Genomic DNA, 19923 nt, shown 5'->3' with positions numbered 1-19923 from the left:
TGGAGTGGGTAGCCAATCCTTTCTCCAGGGGATCTTCCCGACCCAGGGATCTAACCCAGATCTCCTGCGTTACAGGCAGATTCTTTACTGTTCCAGCCACCAGGGAAGCCCAGCTGTGTAGAGATGGCAACTAAAAGACATAGCAAATGGATATAAAACACAACAGTGAATGGCTGAAAATTTCCTTGACATAACTTTAAGAACCTAGATGCCTGGTATCCATCTTTGAGCTACTTGCTGAGCTATGATGTTCTGCAGTGTGACACCCCTCCCAACATTGCAGCTGGTCTGCTGCCCCAGCCCCTGTAGAGATGGTCCTTGGGAAAGTAAAGGTGATCTGGCATTGTTCACCACTTGGCAATGTCTCCAGAGGCAGGAAAGCACATCAGGGCCTTGAGCAGATTCCTTAAGGGAATGAGTCCAGTGGAAGCAGGGATGTGGAGCTGGGGGGGTCTAGGAGAACAGAAGCCAGCCCAAAAGGTGGATGATGCTGGGATTCCCACTGTATGTTTACTGGAGGTTCAAGTGTCATTTCCTTTGAATCTCAGGGACAGGATAGGATGGAAGCAACCTAAGTGTCTATCAACAGATGAATGGATAAAGAGGTATGTATGTGCACATATATATAAATATATATACATAAACACACAATGGGAATTTTACTCAACCATAAAAAGAAGGAAATTCTGCCATTTGCAACAATATAGATAGACCTAGATGGATTATGCTTAGTAAAATAAGACAGAGAGAGAAAAAGACTTTATATTAATACATATGTGAAATCTAAAAAATAAAACAAATAAATGAATATAACAAAACAGAATCTGACTCACAGATATAGGGAACAAACTAGTATTGCCAGTGGGGAGAGGAAAGGGAGGATGGGCAAGATAGGGATAGGAGACTGAGAGACACGGACTACTATATATAAAATAAATAAACTACAAGGATATATTGTACAGCACAGGGAATATAGTCAATATCTTATAATAACTTTAAATGGAGTATAATCTATTAAAATATACTATTTGTAAACATGAAACTAATGTAATATTGTAAATCAACTATACTTCAATAAAAAAAGGATAGGATAGGATGCCCAAGCTGATAGTGCCCGGGCTTATATTGCCTCTGAGGAAAGATAAACTGAGTTTAGTCACAGCTTCCGAAGTTTGCTCTGTAAATCAGCTGCAGATCTGTGGTGGTTGTGGTATGTACAGTTCATACTGCTGCAGAAGCTTTGTGTCATCTGCACCTTTAAAGTATATTCACCCCAGAAGGCACTAGAATTCAGCAAAATCCATGCTTCCCATATTCCCAATGTGTCTAAAAATCTCCTCTGTATACTACAGAACAGCATTGACCAGTTTCATGGCAGCATTTTTGAAAACAGAGCTTGGTGTGGAATCTTGGCAGTTTCATGAAATATTTCACACATAAAAAATTACATTGTACCTATATGGAAAGTACAAAAAATAAGGATAAAATGAGCACATGTATTTACTATTCAGCTAAAACATCAAGACATTATTAATAACTGTGTGTCCCTCCCTGACTGTATTTCTTCCCCTCCTCCCCAGGGGTAACCTCGGATCAAAATTTTTCATTTGTCATTTTCTTTCTTCTCTTTAGGGTTTGCTACATTTCTCTACATGGTAATAAACAATATTTGTTTTTTTAATTTTTATATAAATGGTATGCTCTTCTCGGACTTGTATTACTACTTAATATTGAGAGTTTCATTTTTAAACATAAAAGTAAAAGTAAAGTGAAGTCGCTCAGTCATGTCCGACTCTTTGCAACCCCACAGACTCCTACAGTCCGTGGATGGCTCCTCCATCCATGGGATTTTCCAGGCAAGAGTACTGGAGCGGGTTGCCATTTCCTTATCCAGAGGATCTTCCCGACCCAGGGATTGAACCCAGGTCTCCCACATTGTAGGCAGAGGCTTTACCGTCTGAGCCACTGAATTTAGGGCTTCCCTGGTGGCTCAGTGGTAAAGAATCAACCTGCCAATTCAGGAGATGCAGGTTCAATCCATGGGTCAGGAAGATCCCCTGGAGAAGGAAATGACAACCCACTCCAACACCTTGCCTGGGAAAGCCCATGGATAGAGAAACTTGGCAGGCTACAGTCCATGGGGGTCACAAAAGAGTGGAACACTACTTAGCTACACAATAACAACAAAGCTGAGTTTAAAATGCATTATTGTTACACCTCGGAGAAGGCAATGGCACCCCACTCCAGTACTCTTGCCTGGAAAATCCCATGAACGGAGGAGCCTGGTAGGCTGCAGTCCATGGGGTCTTGAAGAGTCAGACATGACTGAGCAACTTCACTTTGACTTTTCACTTTTATGCATTGGAGAAGAAAATGGCAACCCACTCCAGTGTTCTTGCCTGGAGAATCCCAGGGATGGGGTCGCACAGAGTCGGATACGACTGAAGTGACTTAGCAGCAGTAGCATTGTTACACCTCGGAGTAGTTCTCAACTGACCAGAAGAGGCTGAATCACTTTTTCTCCACGTTTTTCAAATTATCTTTTATTCCTATTTGTATTAAGTTTACTTGACATTTTACTCCCTTAAATCAGGCAAGTCATTCCAGTGGAGAGAAAATGAAGTCCAGCAGCAGCGTGTAGCGTAGGGAGCCATAGGAAGAGAAGCAAGTTGTTATGATCCCTGCACCATTCGCAGCTGTCACTCAGGCCTCGTCCCACCAAGTGCCATTTAGCGGCCTCCAAGAATCTTATTTATCACGCCCTTCACTTCACTGTGGGAGCACCCTCACTTATGCAATAAAAATGACAACTTTGCCAAAAATGGCACCAGAGGTCAAAGCCATCTCTTCCTCTTGCCTTGGAAAAAATTGCACCTGTCACATTTCTGAAACAGATACAAAAAAAAAGAAAGAAAGAAAGAAACCCAGCCATCAAAATTATCTTCACAACAACAGACAACTCCTTAGCTACAGAGAGGCAGCTTTCTGGCTGGGTTGGTTCTAGGACGCATGCACCCATGCTGAAAGCAATTATGGGCTGTTTGAAATTTCAGCTAAACATACTGCAGTCACTGATATTGAGTAAATGACTACTGATGGCTAAATTGATGCTAAATTTATCATGAGATAGTGCTGCTTCTAAAAACATATAGGCTAAGTCCCTTTTAAGATGACTTGTTATTTAAATATAGCATAGAGTTAAATTAGTACTGTCTAAAGGGGGTAGGTTTTAGTCCCATCCATTCCCGGAGCTGTTGATGACCTGAAGATGATTTAGTTGATTTTCCCAGTTCACACACTGGAGAGTTGGGAAACCAAGGGGCTTCTCTGAGGTCACACAGCTAGTAAGTAGCAGGAGAGGGTTAATCTTTAGCTTTGGTTTTGGTGTAGAGTTGGAGGTCCTATGAGACATCCATGTCAGGTGTCAAGGAGGCAGTTGAATATTTTTTATGATCCTATAGGAGAGATGTCAGGGTTTGAGTTACAGATTTGAGGGTGAACAGTGTTGAACATTTCACTCACACATATTTCAACCCTGATTCTGCCAAGTGCTGCAGAGGCTGAAAAGCTTAAAATTATATTTCTCAGGATCCCTTACAGATGGATTTCTTGATGTAATTCTGGTGATACCAATCATGTGCTCCCCAACAAGACATTTATTGTCATTTTTATATAACCTCTACCATGAAAGTTTCAAGTATATTTACAACATTTCAGGACACTGTTTCCCTGTTGCTCAGCTTTAACAATGATTATTAACTTATGCTGTTTGCTTTATTTGAACCCATATCTACTCCCTGCTTCTATATTATTTTAAAGTGATCTGAGAAGTATTTCATCCATTAAAAATTTAGGTATATATCTTTGGAAGATAAGTATCCCTTTTTGTAGCATATCCTTAATATTCAATACCATTATCACACTGAAAAAATTAACAGTAAATGCTTCTTGTAGTAGTTGTATTGTTTCATAGTGTTGTCTCATAAAATTCTTACCATTTTCTTTTCAAATCAGGATTCATATTGCAACTCAGTTGAGAAGTCTTTTAGGTTTCTCTTAATCAATAGTTTCTCACACACACACACACACAGAAACATATTCTCCTCCTTTACTTGTAAAAAAACTGGGTTATTCTAGAGTTTCCAAAAGTTTGGATTTTGCCAATTGCACCCTTGATGCCTTTTTACATGTTTTTCTGTCACATTTCCTTTAAAATGGTGGTTCCATTCACAAGACTGATTAGATTCAGGTTCAATTTTTTTGATAAGAAAACTTCATAGAAAGTGCTGTGAACTTCCCAGAAATCCTTTAAAGGGAGGCAGAAGGGTCAGAGGCATGGTAGGAGATGTGGTTATGGAAGTAGAGATTCAGGGGACTTGAGGAAGCGGTACATACTACAGAAACTTCATAGTGGCCTCTAGAAGCTGAAAAGGCAAAGAAACAGATTCTTTTCTGGAGCCTCTGGAAGGAAGGAATGCAGTCCTGCTGACAACTTGCTTTTAAGTCTTCTGAGTCCCAGCGTGTGAGATAATAAATTTGTGTTGTTTTAAGCCACTAAACTTGTAATTTATTACAGCAGCAACAGGAAACTAATAGAGTAGGTAAATAACAGCTTAGCCACTCAGTCGTGTCCAACTCTTTGCTACCCCATAGACTGTAGCCCGCCAGGCTCCTCTATACATGAGATTCTCCAGGGAAGAATACTGGAGTGGATTGCCATGCCCTCCTCCAGGGGATCTTCCCAACCTAGAGATTGAACCCATGTCTCTTATGTCTCCTGCATTTGCAGGCAGGTTATTTACGGTTAGCACCACCTGGGAAGCCCAGAAAGGCTTTTACCCATCTCCAAAATTATAAATTAATATAATATATGAAATAAATATAACTAAATTAATCCATGGTTTCTTCTAATATTTTTATGGTTTTATTTTTATTTTAAATTGTTACTCTATCTGGGTTTAGTTTTCATATGAAGAGTGAAGTGGGGATCCAGTTTATTTCTTTCCAAATGGTTAGCCAATTGCTCTGTACATTTATTGAGTTATGGACTTGAAATGCCATCTTTACCATTAACTTGCCAATCAGGACTCTCCTCTGTTCTAATCGTCTATCTATTTCATAGTTAGGACCAATCTATTTAATTATTGTAATTTTATAATAAGCTTTGGGCTATACTAGAAAAGCTACTCACAGGGCTAGTCCATTCTTGCTACACTTACTTTACGAAATAGTTCCTGGATTTTCACTTTTTAAATTTTTGATGTGGATATTAGAGTGTCTGGCTCTACCCAAAATCCTGTTGATATTTGTGTAGGATTGCTTGTGTAGGACTGCATGTGCATTAGAGAGAATTTACATATTACAGTATTAAGTGTTCCTTTTCAAAAGCACAGTAGGTCTTCTCATTTACTCTTATGTCTCACAGCTTTCAAGTTTTCTAGATCTAAATTCTATGCATTTCTTCAATTTGTCCCCCTGTGTGTTGTGTATATTTGCTGCTATTGTAAATAGAATTATTTCCTTCCTTAACCTTTCTCAGCTGGTTATTTTTTATAATTGGGAAAACAATTGAATCATATATTTTCATCCTAATCAATTTTTAAAGGCCTCCAGGGAGTGACAGCCAAAAAGCTCTTTAGGCAACCAATCCCAGCATTTAATAACCTCTGAATTACATGATCGTAGAAATTATTGACAATAAGAGAGGAGATTTTAGGCAGTGGGAAAATTGCCTTATTTAAAAAATAATGCTGTGTTCCATTTAAATACATTTTAGACATTTTATTTGAATAAAATATACATACAGAGCAGTTTTAAAAGCCTGTTTTAATAAAACTTGGTCTTGAAAAATTCAAGCTGATTCATTTATTCTTAAGAGTTTTGTGCTAGGTTAGGAATAACCTGAAAGTGAAAGTTGGTCAGCCATGTCTGGCTCTTTGCGACCCCATGGACTTTATAGTTCATGGAATTCTCTAGGCCAAAATACTGGAGTGGGTAGCTTTTCCCTTCTCCAGTGGATCTTCCCGACTCAGGAATCGAATCGGGGTCTCCTGCATTGCAGGCGGATTCTTTACCTGAAGGAACCCCTGATAACAATGAGAGACAGATTCTAATGAGTGCGGCATAACGGGGGAGGCATTGGAGGACTGCAAGGGGTGCAGTGGAACCCACAGGAGGGACCTCAGTGGGGTAGGGGGCACGAAACATCAGGCTAGGAGTCAAACAGATGTGAGAGGGAACTGCACCAAAGCCCAGCTACCAACGTTGAAAGGACCTCTTGGTTTTACTAACTGAACTATGAACAACCAAATTAAAAAAGCCTGCAAGCAAATTACTAGTAGCTGCTCCTTTTAAGGGCAAATCGCTGAGGCTAAGAGAGGAACTCAGGAGTCAGTCACACTGCCTGCCAGTGAAAAAGACGTGCCTTGCTTTCATCTTCACTGTTCTTTTAATTTTAACAAGTGCAGCTATCTCGGATTCAGGATAGGCCAAAGCTTATTTGCAGTGATATTAGATTTATGATTGTATCCCTATATCAGCCTAAAAATTCATTTGCAATTCTCATTTACATGCCTGACTTGTAGAAAGTGTCTTTATTTCTTTTTATTTTTATAACATTTGCAAGTTTTAAATAGTAGACAGTTGGGATAACCTGGGCATCCTCTTGAGGATGCCCACAATGGGCTTCTCTGGTGGCTCAGACGGTAAAGAATCTACCTGCAGTGCAGGAGACCTGGGTTCGATCGCTGGGTCAGGAAGATTCCCTGAAATTGGCTACCCACCCCAGTATTCTTGCCTGGAGAATTCCGCGGACAGAGGAGCTTGGCAGGCTGTAGTTCATGGGGTCACAAAGAGTCGGACACAACTGAGGGACTAACACTTTCCCTTTTTCACTTATGAAGTGGAGCCACACTTAAAATGGGAATGTGGCCTCCTGAGATCCCCAGAAGTTCCTTCCCACCTGAAGAAGGTGGCTGTCTGTGAGCAAAACAAAACCCAAAAGAGTCCTTATTATTTGTTTATTCATCGATCTAGTTACCGACTGCCCCTCCATTCACCTGTCCCATTCACTCACTCACCCCACCTCCCATCCATCCTCTTCATCACTTCTTCACCCATGCAGCTTCTGACCAGCCCCTCCTCCACCCATCTGCCCTGCCCCCCACCTTCCTATCCATTTACTCAGCCATCCCCCCATGTCAGACATGGGTTTGAAATCCCTCTTGAAACTCCAGTTCCCAAACCCTTGTTCTTTCTCTTGTACTATGGTACTCTCCTCCCAGCAGGGTACAGTGGCACTAGTTCCCAGAGGCCCTGCCTCTCCTAGCTCCCTGCGGTTACTGGTACTGGACACCTCCAGGCTCAGTCCTGCCCAATCTGACCCAATGAACACAGAGCCAGTCACTGTGTATCAAGAACTTCCATTACTTTTTATGGTGGCCTTGGAAGTCATCTGCTTCTCTGAGGTCCTGACTCCCCCAAGGAACAGCTTCTATCCCACTATTCCTCTGCCTTTCTGGACCTGCTTCTCTGGATCTGGAGGGTCTGAATCAGCTCTCCAGACTCCCTGATTTCATTACATCTCTTTGGAACTGTGTTTGGGGCTCCCGGAAAGCCAGTTGGATGCAATTGTGGAAAACACTACAGTCTTGAACCTCTAAAGGCGTGTTATCTCACATAACAAGAAGTCAGGGGGTAGAGCCTCTCTGTAGCTGGTAATTCAATGTCTCAAGGATGTCACCACAGGTCATGTGCTTGCCCATCTTCATCTTATGCATGTCAATGCTTTCCTCCCGCACAGTTCCACAGTGGCTGTTCCAGGCAACATACAGAGACATGACATCTCCTGAAGAAGGACATTTTCTCCTTTGTGCTTCTTTTTATTTGTTAGGAAATCTTTCCCAGAAGCCCTTCAGATGTCTCCTTGGGTCCTCTTGGCCAGGACCAAGTTCCATGCCCAAATCAAAATGAGTCATTGATAAATGAGACAAAACTGTAAGGCCTGACTTAGACCAGGCATAATTTGCCATAATTCACCCTCTGAATCCATGGGAGGGGACAGCTGAATGAAATTGGGTTTTTGTCGACAAGGAAGGAGGCAGAAAAGGATGTCGTATAGGCACTATCGAAACTTGGACTTACAACTCTGTGTTTTTCATTAGTCAGGGGCTATTTTTTTCCCAGGGGACACTGGGTTCTCAGAGGCCACTCCCCATCCTTTTGGGGCTGCTGGGTCGGGGGGGAACACTTGGTGATGTCTGAAGCCAGTTTTGGTTCTCACAGTAGAGTAGAGAGGAGCTATTGGCATTTGGGATGCTGCAGTGTCAAAGTGCCGAGACTGAGAAATCTTCCATCAAAAATATGAGAAGGAAGCATGATGAACTGAAAGAATAAAACTGCTTTTATGAAAGTTAAAATTATTTTTACACATTTTTTATACATCTGTGATACTTATTTGTAATGTCTTAGTGGCATCTCTGAGAATCAAGGGCCATGAGATTAAAAGACAACCATGGGAAGTAAATCAGCAATTTTTGCCAACAGACTTGTAAAGCTTAAAGAACAGGAAACACAATGGTGAAGGTGTGGTGATGGAGACATTTGTTTAGGCTGGTAACAGTATGAAATGTTCTCATTGTTCTCAAAAGCAGTTTGACAGTGTGTTAATAACTCTTAAAAACTTTCTTATTCTTTCATCCTCAAATTCTACTTCTGAGAATTCATCCTAAGGGGAAAATCCAAAGTGTGAAAAAAAGCTTTAATGCAATTCTGTATTCTAAGCACCATTATTTATAATGAAACATTGAAAATGACTTTAATTTCCAGCAATAGGTGTATATAGCAGTAAAATATGATAGAGGTACATGGTGAAATTTTATGTCCACATTAAGCATGATGTATATGAACAAAAAATCACTCATAATGGTAAATGCAAAAGTGAGGAAATGAAATTGATTGCACACCATGATCATAGTTATGAAAATAAATATCTTAAAACATTTACGTATAAAAGCAACCTTGGGACTTCCCTGGCAGTCCGGTGTCTTAGACTCCATGTTCTCCATGTTCAGTCCCTAGTCAGGGAACTAGATCCCACAGCTGCAACTAAAGATCCCACGTGCTGCAACTAAGACTTGGCACAGTCAAATACATAAAATATTTTTTAAAAAGGCAACCTGACAGGAAACACATCCAAATGTTAGCCAGACTATTTCTTTGTACCAGTGAGGATACAGGTGATTTTTATTCTTTGTTTGTCTTTCTTGAGGTAATGCAACTATGTTTATTTAAACTTACTTTGTTCAAGGCAACAAATACTAAATGTATAGATTATACAACAATTCCATATTTAGATCTGTTTCTGTTCTTTTTTTTTTTCTGATACCTTCTGTCTTCCTTTTTTCTCATTTCAAAAGTTTTTCTGAATGAGGTACATTGGCAGTAAGAAATTTATAGATGTACTTCAGAGCACCCTTAAACCTCTAAAATTGTAAGATATATGTACTCTTTTTTTTGAAAAGAGTCTTTTAATTGGGAGTAATTTTTTAAAATAATGGTTCTTTTGATTTATTTTTACCTTGATCCTATACTGTTTTGATAACAAGAAAGAAAATCATTAAAAATTTTTTTACAGGGGATTGAAGCGCAAGGGGCTAAACTATATGTCAAATTCAAAGACAACTATGGATCAGCGTTAGGGACTATCAGTGGACCAGAGGATCTTGATCCTCACTTCTGAAGTGGGATCAAGGGGCTCAAATGCCCTCACTGATAGATGGGTCCTTTGTATCTGCCTAACCTTCAGAGACAATAGGGGGTTCCGGAACCAATTAGATGCTCATTCCTGGGGCTGTGAGAAGCTTCAGAATACAGCATGCACCTCAGGGAGCCCGAGCAGAGATCCCGAGGCATCACAGAGAGTTTCCAATCTAGTGCCATTCTAAATTCAGGCCCCTGTTATGCCATGAAAGAAAAAACAAGTAGCATTTACTTCTTCTGACTCTCAACTTTCTGTTGACCTTGTGTTTTCTCAAGATAAGACGGCTATTCCCTAAACTTCTTTAGTGATGTTCTCTGTCGATATTGCAGGTGTTGAAAGTGAAGTCCAAGGTGGTAACTGAGATAATTCCTTCCCTTGGTCTTCTTTTCCATTGCCAATCAACTCCAGGACTCCTCAGTTCCCCAGTCTAATGTGATATACATATACTGGGAGTGTCTTCACCATGTTACTGGCTGGGGGACAAATTCCTTCTTATTTTTTATGGCCCACTGCAGGAAATCACCACTTTTGAGAAATCATCATGGCCCACCCTGGCCCCTACCATGCATGCAGAGTTAATGACTCTGTATAGCTTCTCACAGTACCCTATAGGTTCTCAGTAAATAATCATTGTAAAATTTAAGAAAGAATGTAGATTTTCTTCATCATGAGTTCTCATTTCTCAGTTCCTCGGTGAACTAACAGCATCAGTCATAAGGGGATTTAATGAAAAAGTGATTCCCAGGGTCTCCTACCCTTCTTTTGAGTGAAGCTGTCTTTGGGTTGGGTCCAGGAAGCTGCCTTTTATAAGATATCCCCAGGGGGCTTTTCTGCACACTGAAGTATCAGAACCATTGGCTAAGGTAAAATGATGCTTCAGGCCAGTTTTCAGGCAGTCTCTGAAATGTTTATAGCCATCTGAAACTTTGCTCAGAATTATTTACTTTTCTTGATAAGGTATTACCAAAAGGAGGGGGGGGGTAAAAATCAAAAGAAGCAATGAATGTAGTCCCCAAATAGTTGTGGATTAGAGATCTAAATGCTCAGTCATTTTTCTCTTCTCTCATGAAACAGATATAAGCTTGTAGAATCCCCCAAACAGATAGAGTTTTAGAGCTGGAAAAAATCCAGTCCAATTCCGTTGATGTTATATTGGATCCAGTCCAGAAATCCAGTCCAATTCCCTTGATATTACATTGCATCTTCCAAAAAATGAACACCAAGACAAATTTCGACTTGGAGGAGATTTATTGGGAGAAGTGTCTAAAGTATGGGAGAGGGAACAGGACTAGACAGGGAGCACCTACTGACTGTGCTGCAGGTCCAACACCTGTAAGAGGCAAGAGGGAAGGAAGAATTGGGTAGAAAAATCCACAGACTGCAATCCAGCTAAGAAAGGGTCTTGGCTAGGCTGATGAGGGGCTCCTGAGCAGAGAGGGCACATTAGAGGAGTCTTGTGTTGGTTAGAAATAGCCCAGTCTTGTTCCTCCCTCTGGGCTTGGTTGTTGGTTAGAAGCAGCTTTATGGGGGGTGTGGGGTGGGAAGGAATCATTGCCTTGGTGGGACTGTCACAGTGAATCTAAAGGTACCAACTGACTATACTCCACATGTCAAGTTCTTGGAATGAGAGAACTGGACAGTGGACCCCTGCCACATGCTCCGTATCACAGTTAGAAATTCCGGGAGTTGGTGATGGACAGGGAGGCCTGGCGTGCTGAGGTCCATGGGGTCACAAAGAGTCAGACATGACTGAGCAACTGAACTGAACTGAAGGACTAAACTTTAGTGCAGAATTCTTTTATTCTTGAAAGCATTATTACTTTAATGTCTAACCACATCCCATACCCCCAACTGTCATAGGCTTGAATTGATGTTTTTTTATTATTTTTTTTAAAAAAAATTTGTTTGTATTTATTTATTCGGCTGCTCCGGATCTTAGTTGTGGCACTTAGGATGTTCAATCTTTAGTTGTGGCATGTGGAATCTAGTTCCCTGACCAGGGATTGAACCTGGACCCACTGCATTGGAAGGAAGCACAGAGTCTTAACCACTGGACCACCAGGGAAGTCCCATGTAGGTTTGAACTTAATCTTGTGGATTCTAGAGCTAGGTCTCATGAGAGGTAAAGAAGGCAAGGCTGGTCAAGTACGAAAAGGAAAGGGAGGGATGCAGAGGGGATTGAAGGTCTTTGGGGGGAAGAGTGAGACAGCTGACTAGGGGCACAGCTGGTCTGTTTGTCTATACAGCAAGCTTTGCATTTCCCTCGTCTGGAGAACCCCTCCCACTCTCCACATGGTTCTCAGAGGGCTCTCAGCTGTACTTCCCATCCCAGCCAGGAGCACATGACCTAGGCGGCTGGAATCCTTAGGACTGGTATTCAAACTTTGGGAGAAAGAAATTCTATTTCTGCTGGAATAACAAAACTCTGATTGCAGGTAATAGGGCAGTTGATGGTGGTCTTTCTTGTTCTTTGGGGAGAGGAACTCTGGAGAATGGAGACAGGCAGAAGTGAACAGAGATGAGAGGTGAGTAGAAAGAGAATGTAAGTGAGTCATGGGCACATTGAGGTCTTGCCCGGCTCCTGTACCTCTCCCCTCTATTCTCGGAGGTCCTTCCCGGACATGTGGGTCAGTGTGCTCCCTTTTACCTGACTATACTAGGCAGATTCTAACATGGCCCCAAATTCCCAGCCCCTGGTATATACACACCTTGTTTTAGTTAGTCAATCAAACACCAATCTAGGTTTTTCTGGAAGGGATTTTGCAGTTGTAACTAAGGTTTCAAGTAACTTGACCTTAAGATAGAAAGAGTAGGTGAATCTGACCTAATCACTTGAAACCTGAAAGCCCAGTCTAGAGATTACAGTTGGAGAAAGCAGAGAGATTTGAAGTATGAGAAAAACTCAGTGAGGGAGATGGAGGCACCATGTACTAAAGAATGCAGGCAGCCTCTTGGAGCTGAGAGCAGTCCCAGATAACAGTCGTATAGCCATAAGGAGGTGAATTATGCCAGCAGCCTGAATTAGATGAGAGACGAATTTCTCCCCAGAGGCTCCAGATGAGAACTCAGCAGGCAACACCTCAGTTTCATTCAGCCCTTGAGCAAGAACCTGGCCACATCATACTTGTCGGTTTGTGGTCATTTCTTTATCAGCAGTAGAAAATGAGCACAGTTGGATTCATTTTGCTTACAACTGAGGAAGTCCTGACTGAAGAGTGGGGAGAACATAGACCCCCTTCACTCCATGAGCCCTCTACAAATTGTTGTTCTTCACTCTGTTTTTCTTGGGTATGAATCTGCTCAATAATGGCAGCTGCTGTTGACTAGTGTGATGGAAGAATCCAAAAATATATTTTGATAGGGACAAAGGGAGTACGAAATGGCTCTTGGTTCTGAAGTGGGCTAGGGAGGATTACCGAGGGAGTGAAGATGGGGGAAAAGACTGGTGGGACCTGGAAGAGACATGTCTCCTAATCAATCTCCCTGCTTCCACCATTCTCAACAGCAGCCAGAGTGATCTTTATAAAATGTGGATCAGATCGCACTCTGAGCTCTCCAAGGCTTCCTGTCTCACATGGGGTAAAGCCCAGAGTTCTTCGAGAAGCCATGGGACCTCCACAGCCCGGCCCTTCACCTCTCCTGCCTGCTCTTTGCCCTCACTGCTCACTCTGCCCCAGCCACACTGGCCTCCTTGCTACTACATCAGCCTGACGCACACCCTTGGACTCTGCTGTTAAACCTCTGCCCGCTGTGCTCTTCCCCAACACCCTTCATCCTTTACTTTTTTGTGTCATCTGCTCTCTACTCAAATGTTACTTCCTCAGTAGAAGCCTTCCTTCGCTGCTCTGTGTTAAATTTTTAACTCCACCCCTCAAGTATTCCTTCCTTGCTTTATACCTTTTCTTTGCATTTATTACTTCCTACCAGATTGTTTATTCCACGTATTTCACATGTTTGTTGTCTGACTCTCTTACTTGAATGTCAGCTTCAAGTACCCAAGGATTTAGATTTGCTTTGAGCATGCTGTATCCCCCATAATGAAAACCATGACCAAAAAGGGAATGTGTGCATAATGAGAGATATATTTTACTTCGTAAGGGTGATTTCTTTCTCTTTAACAGAAACTGATGGTAGGTAATGTGATCCAGCAATCCCACACCTAGATATGTATCCAGAAAAGACAGAAACTCTAATTCAAATAGATACATGCATTCCAGTGTTCATAGCAGTACTGTTTACAGTAGCCAAGACATGGAAGGAACCTAAATGTCCATCAACAGAGGAATAGATAAAGAAGATGTGGTACATATACCCAGCCATAAAAAAGAATGAAATAATGCCATTTGCAGCAACACAGATGGACCTAGAGATGAAGGTGAAGTAAGTCAGACAAAGAAAAAACACCATGTGATATCACTTGTATGATATCATAAGTGATACCCATATGATATGTGAAATCTAAAATATAGATGGACTTAAAAAACAAAAACAGACTCATAGACATAGAAAACAAACTTATGGTTACCGAAGGGGATAATTTGGGAGTATGAGATTAACAGATACATACTACCGTAAATAACCAACGAGGACTTACTGTATAGCACAGGGAGTTATATTCAATATTTTGTAATAAAACTGTGAAAGTGAAAGTTGCTCAGTCATGCCGAACTCTTTGCAACCCCATGGACTGCACAGTCCATGGAATTTTCCAGGCCAGAATACTGAAGTGGGTAAAGCCTTTCCCTTCTCCAGGGTATCTTCCCAACCCGGGGATTAAACCCAGGTCTCCCTCATTGCAGACGGATTCTTTATCAGCTGAGCCACAAGGGAAGCCCAAGAATACTGGAGTGGGTAGCCTATCCCTTCTCCAGTGGATCTTCCTGACCCAGGAATTGAACCGGGGTTTGCTGCATTGCAGGCAGATTCTTTACCAGCTGAGCTATGAGGGAAGCCCAATAAAACTGTAATGAAAAATAATTTTTAAAAGAATATAGATATATAACCAAATCATTTTACTATATACCTGAAACTAACACAATGTTATAAATCAACTATACTTCAATTTTAAAAATAGGAAGAAATTTGTGGAGGATATGTTGTTTAAGAAAAATTGTGAGCTGGCCATTTGTTCCCTTTAGCTACAAAAATCCAGGACAATGGACCATATGGCTTTGCAGTTTACTTTGCATGCAGAGCCAACAGTGAAGACAGCTGTGATGGGAAAAGAAATACATGATATAAAACATAAACCCCCCATGAGGCTTTATGATACAAAGCACCTGGGAGCCTGGAGGTCGGCTCCTGGTGACAGTTATCATTTGTAAATGTTAAATAAATATAATCATGAAAACACTCATTGCTCCCAACCAACTTCTAGCTGGGCAGCTGCCACTATTCCTTGTCTGTTTATTGTCACCTGAGTGATGAGGCCAACCTGACATCAGGACTCTCCCAAAAGCAAAATTGTTTGTGTTATTTCAAGAAGTGAGGGGTGTAAACAACAGCCCAACTGGGTCTTAAGAGTTACAGTGGAAAATCCCTAGCTACTCCCAAAATATGCCCTGAACTATAAATAGCTACATATGTTTTATGTATGTATGCATAATGTTTCTTTTTTTATTGTGTTTGTGATGTGAGCCATTTGATACAAACCCATTTGTTTATGATTTATCAGCCCTTTCTCATGCACACAGACTTTGTGCAAGACATAATGCAAGGTACAGGAAATACAAAAGTGAGCAAGATAAATGGGTTATTTATTAGCTAATTTATTTATTTGGCTATGTCGGGTCTTAGCTGTGGCATGTGGGATCCTCATTGCCTTAAGAAGGATCTTTCGTTGCAGCCAACAGTCTCTAGTTGTGACTTGTGGGAGACAGACTTTTAATTAGTTAGGATTAGGTTCAGCTACATATATAACAGAAAAATCCAAACAAATGAGGAGTTTTCCCTCCCTTACATAAAAGAGAACCAGAGGTACAAAATCACAGGTTGGGATGGAAGAGTCATGCTATCGCAAGTCAGGCTTTTTTTTTTTTTTTTTCATTTATTTTTATTAGTTGGAGGCTAATTACTTTACAATATTGTAGTGGTTTTTGCCATACATTGACATGAATCAGCCATGGATTTACATGTGTTCCCCCATCCTGAACCCCCCTCCCACCTCCAACCCTCTGGGTCTTCCCAGTGCACCAGCCCTGAGCACTTGTCTCATGCATCCAACCTGGACTGGCGATCTGTTTCACACGTGATAATATACATGTTTCAATGCTATTCTCTCAGATCATCCCACCCTCGCCTTCTCCCATAGAGTCCAAAAGTCTGTTCTATACATCGGTGTTGATAACCCTCTATGCAAGACAGGCTTTTTTATCTTTCCACTCTGCCTTGCCAGCCACAAAGTTTCTTCCTCAACATCAATTTCTGGTCTAAGATGACTGCTGGAGCTCCAGCCATGACAATCCTTTTCCATGCTGCTGGGAGGAGAAGGAAAAGATATGTGCACATTTAAGGAGGCTTTCTGGAAAGCTACATAATACTCTTTCTAACTTTTCATTAAGTAGCACTTAGCCATGTGGCCACAAACAACTGCACAAGGGTGTGAAAAATAGAGTAAATTAGAAGGATATCAGCTAAAAATTGAGATTCTTGGGATCAACAAATTGTCAAGCAGGACACCACGCACTGGTTATCAATGGTCAGGAAGGACCATGATTATTACTACATGGAGGAATAGCAAAGATCATCCCCGTGCCACCCACTGGGAGCAGAAGTCCAAATGCTTCTTCCCATAGCATCTTGGTGTCTGAGTTGCCAAGGAAAACACAACATTGTTAAGTGTTGAATGAATCAGCCCTTTACTGACAATGAGAAGAAAGAGAAAGATCAGCTCCAGTGGTGCATACTCATTGCTCTGCTAGCAGATGCCCGTGCGCTGACACAGGGCGATTGTGCTGTAGCAGAAGGACCCCTCCTACCCACTTCAGGAGTCTGAAATACTGAAATCTGGGCACATGCCTCAGGGCCATTGACCTACACGCTTCACCAGAACAAAGGAGTACACGCTGAGCCTGAGACAGGGCAAGATATTCCTGCACAAGCTGATAAGCCCATGCAGGCTGTGTGGATTCTTTATCTCTAGGTAAGGAAGGAGTCCAGGCCAAGAGGCCCATTCTTATGTGGCCGAGCAGGGGCTGAAAGACTACATACAGGAGACTGTCTTTCCCAGCACAAATAGTGGTCTCTGATGCAGAACATAGTGTGGAGCGCTAAGGTTTAGTAACTTCCCCAAAGTCACACAGCTTTTAGGTAGTGGATCCAGGCAATGAACTTGGGTAGTTTGGCCCTGGTGTCCACATACTTAACTCCTGTGCTCTATAAGAAAGGGCTCGACGCTAAGGGATTCCCCAGCCTCATGGACAGATCCTATGGGGGAAATAGAGAAGGAAGGAAAAAAAGGAATGTAAATTTTAAAATCTATATCTCTTTTCACTCTTCATACCAGAAGAGAACTATTAGGCGAGGATAACTCACAGCATCATTTTAGTGCCTCGGGACTCAGTACATACTTCTTGAATGAATGAAGTCCCCACGGTGGCCCTGGAGGAGCTCTTGGAAGGCAGATGGTATTGGATCTAGAGCTTCATGTTGAGGAGAATTTCACCAGGGAGAGCGCGGCAGGAAAGGCATGCCAGACAGATGGAGGAGCTTTAGCAAAACCAGAAAGTTTTGCAAATGTGTGGCTTGTGCAGGAAACAGTGTGTAACCCAGTTGTCACTGGAGCTTGTGGTCCTCAGAGGTGGTGGTAGGATTTAATACTGGATTGTTCCGAGCCTTGAATGTCATGCCAAGGAGCATCACTTTATCCAGGGGGCTGTGAGGAGCCCCATCAGGTAGTGTGGGGAGAAGCTGTATTCAGTTTATTGACTCCTGGAAAGCAGGGAGCTGGGCAGCAGGGAGACAAGGCTGGAATAATGAGGACCTGGCGGGTGAGAGTAGGAGGAAACCCAGCACGAGGAGGGATGGACATGAAGACTTCCTGGCGGTCAGGCTGTGCAGTCTTCATGTCCTGGGGGGAAGAGAGAAGGGCCAAAGAGGACTCCTGGGTTCCCACCTGAAGGGGACTGCATTGTGGCATCCAAGGGCAGGTCTGGATGGGAGGTAGCAAGGGGAAGGGGATGAGTTCGCTGTGAGACACACCGGGTTGAGATGTCTGCATTACCTTCCCCGAGACGATTACCTCCGATTGTCTCCCTGCTGTCCCCCTGGTCCCCCCATAGTTTATTCACAACCCAGAAGCCAGAATGATCCTCTTTAAGTCAGGCTTCTTTCCTGCTCACACCTACCAGTGGCTCTCATCCCTGGGTAAAAGCCAAAGTCCTTGACTCTACAACCCAGCCTCCCCATGACCTCCCCAGACTAACTTCTGTTACTGCCCCTTGCTCACTCCACTCAACCCCGCTGGCCTCAGGACCCTCGCTGTGGTATAGAACCCTTCACCCAGATGTCTGCCTGGCTAACCCCCCACCTCTTTTTCGTCTTTGCCCAGATGTCACCTTCTCAATGAGGCCAACGTGAACTGTCCTATTTCAAATAATGGTACCCTGTCTCCCCATACTCCTCATCTCCCTTTTCTGGTCTGCTTTTTCATTTTCCATTGCACTTACAACCTTCTAACTAACCGTAATGAACTCATTTATTATATCTATTGTTTATTGTCAATCTCTCTGCTCCCTCCTCCCTCACCCTGCCGCTAAAATCCAACTCCATGAAGGCAGCAATCTCTATATGTCATGTCCCTTGATACATCCCAAGAACCTGGCACACAATGAGATCTCAGTAAGGACAACCTGTCAGATTTATGAACACTGTGGAAATGTGTTGGTGTCAGAAATGGTGGTTTTCTACTCTGAACAGAGGTGGAGACAGAATCTGATATTCACCATGGGGTGCTGGTGGAGAGGACTTGAGATTTCTCTGTCTGGAAGGAGGACTTCCACTCAAGGTATCAAGGAAGGGACGTCAATTTGGGGAGAGACCCACCAGGAGTCAAGAAGCCATCCCCAGAGTCAGTCCATCCCCAGAGACCAAATGGTGTGAGTACTTGAATACTAGCTCTGCATGGGAGATTCAGGCTCCCTGCCTCCATTCAGAGCACAGTGGTTTTCAGGCTCAGGGCTATATGTTGCTGTGGAAAGAACTAGGTTTGAGTCAAACAAATTTGAGTTCATGGCCCACTAGCTGTGGGACAAATTAGTTGTCCTCTTTGTTTCTCAGTTAACTTTTCTGTAAAAGCAGAATAATAATGCCTTTATAGCCTTATTAATGTTACTATTATTATCATTATTCAAAGAGGTTATCAAGTGCCCACATTTTATAAAGGCACCATTCCTGGCATCAAGTAAGCACTTAAAGTGTTAACTCTAAGGATGTTGATGATGGTGATTACAATACAAGGACCTAGATATTTGTTGTTGCTAGATGGGTACATTTAACTCTTTCTCCTACTCATATCTCTGCATTTGTCTCTGTGGCTGAATCATTCTTTTCCAGTACTTAACTGGCTTTTTCCATGTGATGGAAAACAAGGGTGTAGGTCACTCAATTAATATCCTTCCAACCCTCAGACCCAACAGGCAAGAGAGATTCTCTCCTACCAATTGAATAAAACCCTCGGAAGGACCCTGCTTGGCCTGGCTTGGATCCTGTGACCAGCCTGCCCTAATCACTTGGTCAGAAGAATGGGGTTCTATCAATAGCCAGCCAAGGATATCTACTCAGCACTTTTGGTCAGGGGTGAAAGTCTCTCACAGATTGTAGGTCAGATATTACATTTTTCTGGAAAACTGAAGTAGTCATATCCTGTCCTCATGTCATTTTTCATCACTTCCTGGTTTTTTTTTTATGTACTTGTTGCTAAATTGTGAGTTTCCTGGGGCAGGGACCATGACTTCAGTATGGTCGCTCTGCTCCTTCATGATGCCTGATGAAGGGAAGGGCTTCTGTAAATGGAAGTTGTTGAATTGAAACTGAAAGTGAGCTATATCAGAGAGTAACAGAGTCTGTAGATAATGCCTGAGCAGACAGAGGTGGAGTTTTCTGGGAGTCTCATGGGTTCCAACTTTAGGGTCTTCTGAGACCCATTATCTTTCTCATGAGGGACT

At 42.3% G+C, this 19923-nt stretch overlaps 1 protein-coding gene and 1 non-coding gene across 3 annotated transcripts in view; one reads left to right on the top strand and one right to left on the bottom strand.

Moving 5' to 3' along the window:
• Positions 1-19923, top strand: part of FAM184B (family with sequence similarity 184 member B) — a 118247-nt gene that overhangs the window by 22379 nt on the left and 75945 nt on the right. The window lies entirely within an intron of this gene.
• On the bottom strand, positions 11749-11825 carry TRNAG-UCC. Its single transcript is given in 2 exon segments — positions 11749-11784; positions 11789-11825. It is a non-coding gene; the product is annotated as a tRNA-Gly (tRNA).

Source organism: Cervus elaphus, chromosome 17, assembly GCF_910594005.1.
Source record: "Cervus elaphus chromosome 17, mCerEla1.1, whole genome shotgun sequence".
NCBI classification, from domain to species: domain Eukaryota; kingdom Metazoa; phylum Chordata; class Mammalia; order Artiodactyla; family Cervidae; genus Cervus; species Cervus elaphus.
Note: the sequence above shows the minus strand (reverse complement) of the source record. Positions and strands in the feature narration are given on the sequence as shown.